This window comes from Rhopalosiphum padi, chromosome 1, assembly GCF_020882245.1.
Source record: "Rhopalosiphum padi isolate XX-2018 chromosome 1, ASM2088224v1, whole genome shotgun sequence".
Taxonomy (NCBI): domain Eukaryota; kingdom Metazoa; phylum Arthropoda; class Insecta; order Hemiptera; family Aphididae; genus Rhopalosiphum; species Rhopalosiphum padi.
In genome coordinates this window covers 5,495,053-5,504,646 of record NC_083597.1, presented here as the reverse complement: position 1 = coordinate 5,504,646, position 9,594 = coordinate 5,495,053, and the positions used below count along the sequence as shown (strand labels likewise).

The window sequence follows — 9,594 nt, the reverse complement described above, 5'->3', positions numbered from 1 at the left end:
ATTAATGAGTGATAAAGTGTTAGCATATATATTATATGTGAATCCCGTCGTTGGTAAACATGTGAGTGTGACACTCACATAGATGCGTTTTAAAGGTCAGACGTAATGTTTGTTGATTGGCTCGATTTTATTTATTAGTTATTGCCTTCAAATAATAACAAAAAAAATAAATAAATAACAAAGCTGTCTATATATCCTTGGCAGTTATTAGCGAGCAAAGTTGAACCTAACCGATACACAGTGAGTGCCGAGCTCACAGTTTATCCAGCTAAGTTTTATACGTTTATTTTGTTTTCATAATAATATGGCCTATAAACTTTTATCGTCGTTAAAGGAGACAGAGGAAGAGTTTTTGGAAGAATCGAACGATACTGAATGAGTGTTGATCCCGTCCAGTTATTTGAAAATCATTTTTTACTATAAAATTTTTATTTTTTTTTTTTATCTATTTTCTAATAATAGTAATTACAAAAAATATATTTCCGATTGGTAATGTGTAAAAATATACTTGTTTCTATGTATGATTCAACGGTTTAAGTTGATCGAATAATTAATAGCAATGGAAAAAGTGATGCGTGAATATCAAAAATTGTTTTACGTAATATAGGTTTACCAACTACGTGTTAAACTTGTAATTTGTAAGATACGCCTTTATTATATTATGAAGCTTATATAACTTTTCGATTTAGGAATTCTCAGTCAAAGTCAGTATCCAATAAATTGGTGCGGTATTAACGGTAAAAGCATTATTAAAGCATTTAGTTAACTAGTGTATCTTGCAAAGTTCTGTACCGAAATTAATTTTATATTATTAATATTACTATTTTTATATTATAAAATTTATTTTTTATTGGATTACGAATAAAAAAAGTTTTAATAATTTGTTTTTAATTAAAACTATTGGTCGGTGTTCGTGTTTTATTAGAACAACCGTTGGTAATAATAAGTAGATATAACTATTGTTCGCAATAGTATAATGTATACCTACGATAAACGTCTTACACTAGTTGTCTACTAAAATATAAATTGTCTATAATATATTACTAAAAGTTCGGTTCTAATAATTTTGCGTCCTTAACTTTCATCTGTATTTATGCTCATTTTTGGACATTCACTAACAAATTCAAGAAAATTTTGTATTGTAATATATAAAAATATATGTAATATACATGTGTTGACATTAGTGTTAAATTGTTGAAGTTACATGTTAAACTATGTAATTCCCCAAGTTGAATTTATCTACTGAAATTATAATGATTGCAAAACATTATTAATTAATAATAAAAAATTTTATGAATGTTTAAGGCCTTGTAAATGATTTTTATAAACTAAACTTGCATTGAAATTCGTAAAAAATAATTCTATATTGTTATAAATTATATGCAAATTCTACATAAAAATATATAAAATATAGGTATTATACATGTAAAATTGGAATAGCTAAGTATCTAAAAGAATTTGTTCGATTTAATTATAAGCCATACTTTTAAACTTGAAATAAATTTTATACACACATATACATATATTTTTTTTTATCGCAGTTTGTATCGGTAAGGTTTTATATTATATATATTATATATTATTGGTATAAGTAAATTACGTATATTTATATTTGTAAATACGCTTTAAAATTTGTTTAAGTGATTGGATTTTATTATTTATTGTAATATAATTGGTAATTATTAGATATCCCTTAGTTCTGCGTATTATAAAATATCATAAATCACTTAAAGCTTATTGAATAATTTATAATAGTAAACTTACAATTTTATTTGGTAAATTGACTGATATATGAAAATTTAAAGTCTTGAAATTAAGTATTCATTTGTTAGTTATTATAATTTTATTAATCTAATTATAGGACTATATAATGGATAATTTACTACGATTATATTATATTTATATTTATGTGGTGATATTAAAAAAATTATTATTTTGATAAATTTTTAGACGATTTAGCAGAGGCAGGTTTTGTATGTAAGTTTAATGGTTTATTGTTTTAAAATAAAATTGATTTTCTATTGCACGAAATTATTTATGTATCTATTTTGTATGGTGATTTTGATTAAAATATGTATGTGATATGTACGCATATAATTAAAAAATAGTACATATAACATAATATATATATGTATATAATTTATACCTAATAGTACTAATAGTATTAACTATTTTTCACTTTATATGTTTACAAACAAATATATGTTTGAGTATATTGTAAAAAAAAAATATTTAAGTTATATGTTCAAATAATGAAAATAAAAATAGCTATTGTTGTATAAATATTTAACCAATAACTAATAAGTACCCTTAATGATGCACCATAATTTTAAGAGCTGTATTTGTTGTAATATACTTAAACCATAATTAATGTTAAACAGGCTACAACTATTATATTACTTGATATAATTTAACAACAATGTTTTCATTGTTAGTGAATGTATATTTTATAGACAGTAAAAATTATAGTATGCCAACCTATATTAATTATTAACTTATAAAGGATAGCAAGACAAATACATTTGATGTGATCAATAGTATTCAATGCATCAATCAGTTATACTTAAAATGCATCATTGATCAGGTCTCTAAATACAAAATAGTATTTATAAAGTATTTAAATACCGGTATAAAGGTATTGAAATATTTCACAACACTAAAAAAAAAGTGATTGATTTTTGTGTTTACACTTCTTATAATAGCTAAAAAAATGTATTTTTAGATGAGTTTGCTTCGGATAATTACGTGCATGTATTCTCAGAAGTATGTAAGTTATTTATTATAATTAATAACGTTACGAAACAATTACAATATATTGTTAGCACATCTGAAATTTCCCTACATCATTTTAATGACAAGTCAAAATTTACTAATGAGTAAAGACTATATTATATAATATACAGAGAAGAAAATATTACATAACCATTCACTGTATTTTGAATTTATGATACCATATTAGATACGACGACAACGAAATACGGAGGACTACTGTTCCTCAATATAATCATAATATCGCCACATTAATAATATGCGTTTACATAATATAATATTTTATTTACCTTTTGTAAAAGAAAAATCTATTTTTAATAATGGACTAACTGGGCTTTTTGTAAACGAAACAATTTGTTTTATTTAATAGTTTTAATTTTAATTTGATTAATAGTCTAGAATATTGAGAAGTACTTATTTAGAAACTTATTATGTTATGCAATCGATGAAATACGTTTGAAGTCGGTTATCGAATACGATTTTGATGAAATAACCATGATTTAGGTGCCACCGGGGTATTTGGGGGTATTGGGTTCATCGGTGCTAAGTCTGAAATGGTTAAAGTTAAAGTTAAAATTGAAACTTAAACGGATATCATACTAATCATAAAATTTTCCGTACAAGAGATTTAACAAGGCCGTAATGATTATGCAGATCGTAACATTTGTTTTAATTTATCACGTCGTGCGTATAAGCATAATATGTGAGGCAATACGACGGAATATAAGATGCGACTTTATTGATGTGTACTTTATTCGAGTGTTTCACCAGTAGGTATTAATGTATTATATTATGTCGTTTGGGTTTCGTATTTTTCATATAAATAACTAGGGTATGTAAATATTGTTTTACAATTATTTTCGTATGTTTATTTGGATTATTTCGGGTATACAAAGCAATGGACCCTCAAAGTTAATAATTTTTTTTTACATTTTTATTTCTTGTAGTTGAAAGGTCACGAGAAAACAATCATCAAATTTTTTTTACACGCATAATTATTGTTGATGTTTTAAATTACTTCGTTTATATTTTTTTTCCAGTAGAAAATGAATATGTTAAATATTAAAATTTATAATTATTACCTAAATAAATCATTGTGATTAAAAAATGGAGTAAAATTTAACAATGCATCAATTAATAAAAACAATTATTGTGAACATTGTTTTGAATACTTATATTAATCTATTAAGATGATTAAATATTGATAATATTTACGATGAAAGTGTATTTTTAAAATAAATATATAGATTGATTCTTTTATCATTAAACACTTATTATTTAGTCGAATATATTTTTTTTCATGCTTTTCTCATACTGTATGACATTTTTATTTTTTTCACAATGTTTAATAGTGAAACCACTATTAGCTTTTGGTTTTAAAATGGCAACCTATATTTAAAATGTTCTAAGTTATTAGGGATATTTTTTCATGAATTTTAACGTTTGAATTATTATTTTCCGTATAAAATTTTTTAGCGAGATATAATATAGTTTTTCAAAGTTGGGTGGTTTTCAGTTTTTATAATAGTTCTTGTTTCTGAAAACCTGCAGTAGTCACATGAGTAATAAATAATAATAAGAAGTACTTACATATTTTCATATGCAATAAACTCGTTATTGACTATCGACGCAGTGATGAACTTTGTAGTTTGTAGTTACCATTTACCAACACCTCACAGCTGTAATAACCTGTGAGACGAATACTTAAAACCCTCAAACAAACCAACTTTGAGCAGCTGTAACTCACTAACGCTTAAATAAAAATAATAATCTTAACGTTAAAATTCACAAAGAAATAACCTAACAACTATTTTATGACATTTTTAATATATAGGTTGCCGTTTGAAAATCAAAAATGATAGTAATTTTACTACTAAATATACAAGAGTGAAAAAAATAAAAATGTTGTATAGTTTTAAAAAAGTATGAAACTAAAGATTTTGAAAAAAAATAGAAAAAAGTCAACACTTTTTGAAATAATGAGTGTTTAATGATAAAATAATCACCGTGTATATGCTATGCATACTATAGATTTAAAAAATTTAAGGCTTTATTTTATTTTATATATTTATTGCATAGCAATTGAAATTTTCTCGTAATCCTCATTAGGATATCATACTTTTATAAGTTGAAAATATTTTAAACCGTGATTATAACTATATTTTAACACGCTGTAATCAACTAAATAACATAATTTTTGAATTGCGTCATCAAAATGTTAGATTTAAAGTGTAGTAATGAATGTAGCAGGTATTGGTATTTTTATTTTGTGCCTGTATATACGATAAACAGTCGAAAAAATGATTCAACCTTCAACTTTGAGGGTAGTTTTGATTAGAAAATTGAATTTATAGTTTCTACTTTAAAAAAGTCAAAATTTACAATTAAATTAAAAATATTTTTATAAATACCGATTAAACAATTATTTGCTTGGTTTAAGCTTTTGTAATACAGGGTACATGAGTTAAATGTGTATAAAAATATTAAAAATGCATCGGCAAAATTTCTTTTTACAAATTACAAGTATTTTTAAGTATATTTACAAGTATATTTGAAATTTTAATACAATACTCATATTATTTAACTACAGTCGACTCTCGATAATTCAAACCTTCGATAATTCGAAGTAAATATTCGGTTCCTTGAAAACCACGCGGTAATTCGAACAAAAACAATGTATTTAGTTCATAGTGGGACTAAAATATACAGTGTATATCATTGAATTCAAATTTAACTTATCCATTAAAGATAGTAAACCGACACTATATATATATAGTAGAGTGGTACTCACTTACTTACCTGTTTTATTAATTGAATAAATACTTGTTTTGTTTTTTACTTATTATTGTACTACTGTAATATTATTATTACTTAATAATAAATATGAATTATAATCCAATAAATAGTCAGTACAATATTATAGAAACGTCAATACAAATAAAATGTGTATAATGTTTCTTGATATTTATAAAACAATTTTTATATATTTTATTTACAATTTTCCAGGCTTTGGTATAGAAGTTTCATATAATAGTATGTTTACAGCTTATTCATTTTAATAGAAAAGAACTACTAAAATGTGTGTTGATATTTTATAAACATAATATGATAGACTCGTAGCCAGGCGGGATGTTTTAGGTGTTACAATAAACCCTCCCTCCTCTCGGCGTTCTAAAATAAATATATATTCCAGAAATATATAACATGCTAAAAATGCATCAGGTTGGATTAGGATTGATTATATATTTTTCATATATTTTTTTAAAGTTTATATTCAAAAGTTAAACGTATTTTATTAGCATTACCTACCTATAATATAAAATATGATATATATTATATATACTATAAGAATTGGGAATTTTAAAATGTAAACAGTTTAAGACGTCTACTTAAGGAATGTAGTTTTTGAATTTTGCACAAACCAATTACACGTGTTTTCTTCGGATTATTGCTACTGTTAGGTATTTATACACAAGAAAATTACAATATTATTTCAGAACATTTCAATGGATATACGCTATTGAATAGTTGTAGTTCTATAATACATGAAATACGTTTTCTGCCCACAAATAGTCACAGTACGCAGGTTGTACTTTTTCGTATTATCAAAATAGAACTTATTTTTATACACCTGCAGAAAATATAAAATAATAGCGATCTCCGTACGTTTCGTGGTCCGAACAAAATGCATCCGTGTTAAATTTGGCTATCTATAGAATATATTCTAACATTGTTAACATTTTGAGGGTTTTACGAATTGGCCTCTTCCCCCTCAATCATGTCACTGATGTCAATTTTGTTTTCTTGTTTATTATATTTACTTATTGTTCTACTTTACAGATTGTAAACATTTTTTAACATTTAGCGTAACGCGTGTGGATAAATAATATTTTTGGTTTTCTGATGTGACGTATTTTCGACATATCAATTTTATACTTAACTGTCCCGTCCAGCAGCATTGCTTTTTTCACCATTTTGAAGTAGCATTTATTTTGCTGTTGAACGACCCAAATTTGATTTCCTTTTCATCCTGATTCAAAAACCAAAAACTCAAAAATCAATAGTATGAACAAAAAAACAAGTACTGTTATACGACATCAACTATTCATTAAAATACTAATTTATACTAATAACTAATAATGTTACCATCTATGAAAAAAATATATCTTTATATGTGTATTTCCCGATTATTTAAAAAATTAAAAACTCGACTTTTCTTTAACTTATAAAATCAGAAATAGGTTTAAAACCTTCTCCACGATGTACTTTTTCATGAAAAAAAAAAATGCAAGATAATTGTTTGAGTTTCAGATAGCATGAGTGAACAGAGATTTCCATTTTTACATTTATATATTTAGATTTTTGAAAACCAATATTTATTAGGAGTTTATTTACTCATTACTGCTCAGTTTAGTACTTAATTGAAAATAAATTATTTTTTTCGATTAAATTAATACATATAACTATTAATTAAATTTTATTTTTTAGAGTTTGCAATGGCTTACTGTGAACATTTCGCATATATTTTGAATTCGAAAAGTACGTATAAATATGTTATCAAAAATTAATAACTATAAAAGTAAAATAAACATTTATTAAATTTTACTTAAGATTATCACTGTTGTAGAATAAATAATTTACAATCAACACTAGCTGTGCAATTAAATACTATTTTCACGCGGTATTCACTTAGTTATTACCAAATATAAATAAAATATGATACGTTCATCCGAGAAAAATAAATTTGTTCATCTATATTCGATTTGATAAAATAGTTGTTAAAATTTTAAAATTTTACTCAAAACTAACACCTATAAATCTCTTACATTAGTCAAAACAGGTCTTGCGTAGTTTTTTAGTTTATAAGCTACAAATATATGAGCATTATTGTCTCTTGTATACGAAATATATAGAGAAGATAGAAGATTATAAATAAAGCCTCTTTTTTTTATTCTGTTCTTCAATAGGAGTACAAACTTTCGATAGTTTTTGTGATTTCCGAGATTACTAAGTGTTAACAAGTCTAAGTATTAGTATAATACTATACAAAGAAAGAAAAAAAATATGTAGGTATACATACATATATACATTATACTTGGATAGATACAAATAACTTTATATCATACGTATACATTTATTTTTATTTTTTAATGGCTAAATATGTTTTAATTGTGGACAAAATAAGCGCGTTATAATAGTATGTTCTTAAATGATCACAAAAATAAATATTTCTAATTCAATGATGATAAAAAAATCATACCGTTTAATATTTAAAAATTACATTTTTTGAAAAGTGTATTATATTGTTGTATATTTTTACCACGGAATTTAATCGAATCCAGTTATTAACACCGTAAATTACATTATTTGTGTTTTAGATAAATATGTGACGATAAATGATCAACCGAATAGCTATATACAGCATATTCCTGCAAGTTAGTTATTATATATTTATTTATTTATTATACTCGTATACCTATGTTAAGGAGAAAGTAGGAAATCGTAAATTGTACACAATGCTCAATTTTAGTGGTCAGCGTTGTCTTTTTCTCCAGAAATAAGTCACGATGACCAAATAAAAGTGGATAAAGTAAATTTAATATTGAAGTTAGTAAAGCCAAGTTTAATTGTACAAAGTAATATTATTTTTAATTTAAATAATCAAAATAAATTAAAATAGTAGTATTACGTATATACATATTTCACATTACTTATATATCATAATATACAAAAATATCGTCTCCATGTAAATTTAATATTTTTAAATTCAGCTGTTATAATTACAACTTATGAGGATTCTCGTAATCGATTTTCAAGGTTTTTTACTTGTAATTAAAATTAATCCAATGATGTGTCAAATTTCTTTGGATGAGTTGATACTAAAAAATATATTGTAGTTAAGAACTAAACATTTTTAGTGGTTCAAAAAGTGATGACAGACGGAAAAAAATTATACGCATCATTGTAAAATTAATACATTTTCCACTACGCTCATCAGAATCGAAAATAAATTACATAATATATAAATTATAACTATTATTATATTATCATTGATATTAGAAAATAAATATTAATATTTACGTTTTTTTTTTATTACAGATCTTACACCGAGGAATCCATGGGACTTTTGTACAAATACTGTTATAGATTTGGATAATCCACACGAGCGAGAGAAATATGATTAAATAAATACAAATTATATTCATTTACAAAAGTATATAAAATGTATAACGTGATGGAATTGCCCCCACGAAAGAGTATCTTGTGTTATTTATTTTTCATTATTTTATGTTACTCATCAATTTACCTTATTGTTCAGTAACACGTAATAGATTGCACGAATAAAAACTTCATGTTAATATCATTAAAAAAAATGTATAGCGTATTAAATTATAAATAATAATAGTTCCTAAAATCACATTTAAAATCCATTAGGTATATCGTGTAATACATATACTGTAATGTTATTATTATTATTATTATAATTATTATCTTAACTGTACGTATGCTTCGTAGTTCGTATACCAACCATAATGAATATAGGTATGATGTTGCGTCGAACCACAAATTATGCCACCGCGTGGTGTTGGGTTTTCTCGGGCTACGTCGGACGTTTCCGCACGTCGCCGCGTTATCGATGTGATATAGACGAGATCACGACTCTAAATACGGTCACGGTAGACTAAAGTTTACTGCCAACAGTGCCAACGGGAACTAAATCAACTCAAACAAACAAATTACAGACCGCTTAGAATCGAAAAGGACATTCATATCAACAGTAATAACACAATAACGTATAGACACGGTTCAATCGCGCGTAATTTC

At 24.8% G+C, this 9,594-nt stretch overlaps 1 long non-coding RNA gene across 1 annotated transcript; it reads left to right on the top strand.

Moving 5' to 3' along the window:
• Positions 1-1,530: 1,530 nt before the first annotated feature.
• On the top strand, positions 1,531-9,143 carry LOC132932368 (uncharacterized). Its single transcript, XR_009662862.1, has 7 exons — positions 1,531-1,550; positions 1,951-1,977; positions 2,723-2,767; positions 5,776-5,802; positions 7,258-7,308; positions 8,148-8,204; positions 8,869-9,143. It is a non-coding gene; the product is annotated as an uncharacterized LOC132932368 (long non-coding RNA).
• The last annotated feature ends 451 nt before the right edge of the window (positions 9,144-9,594 follow it).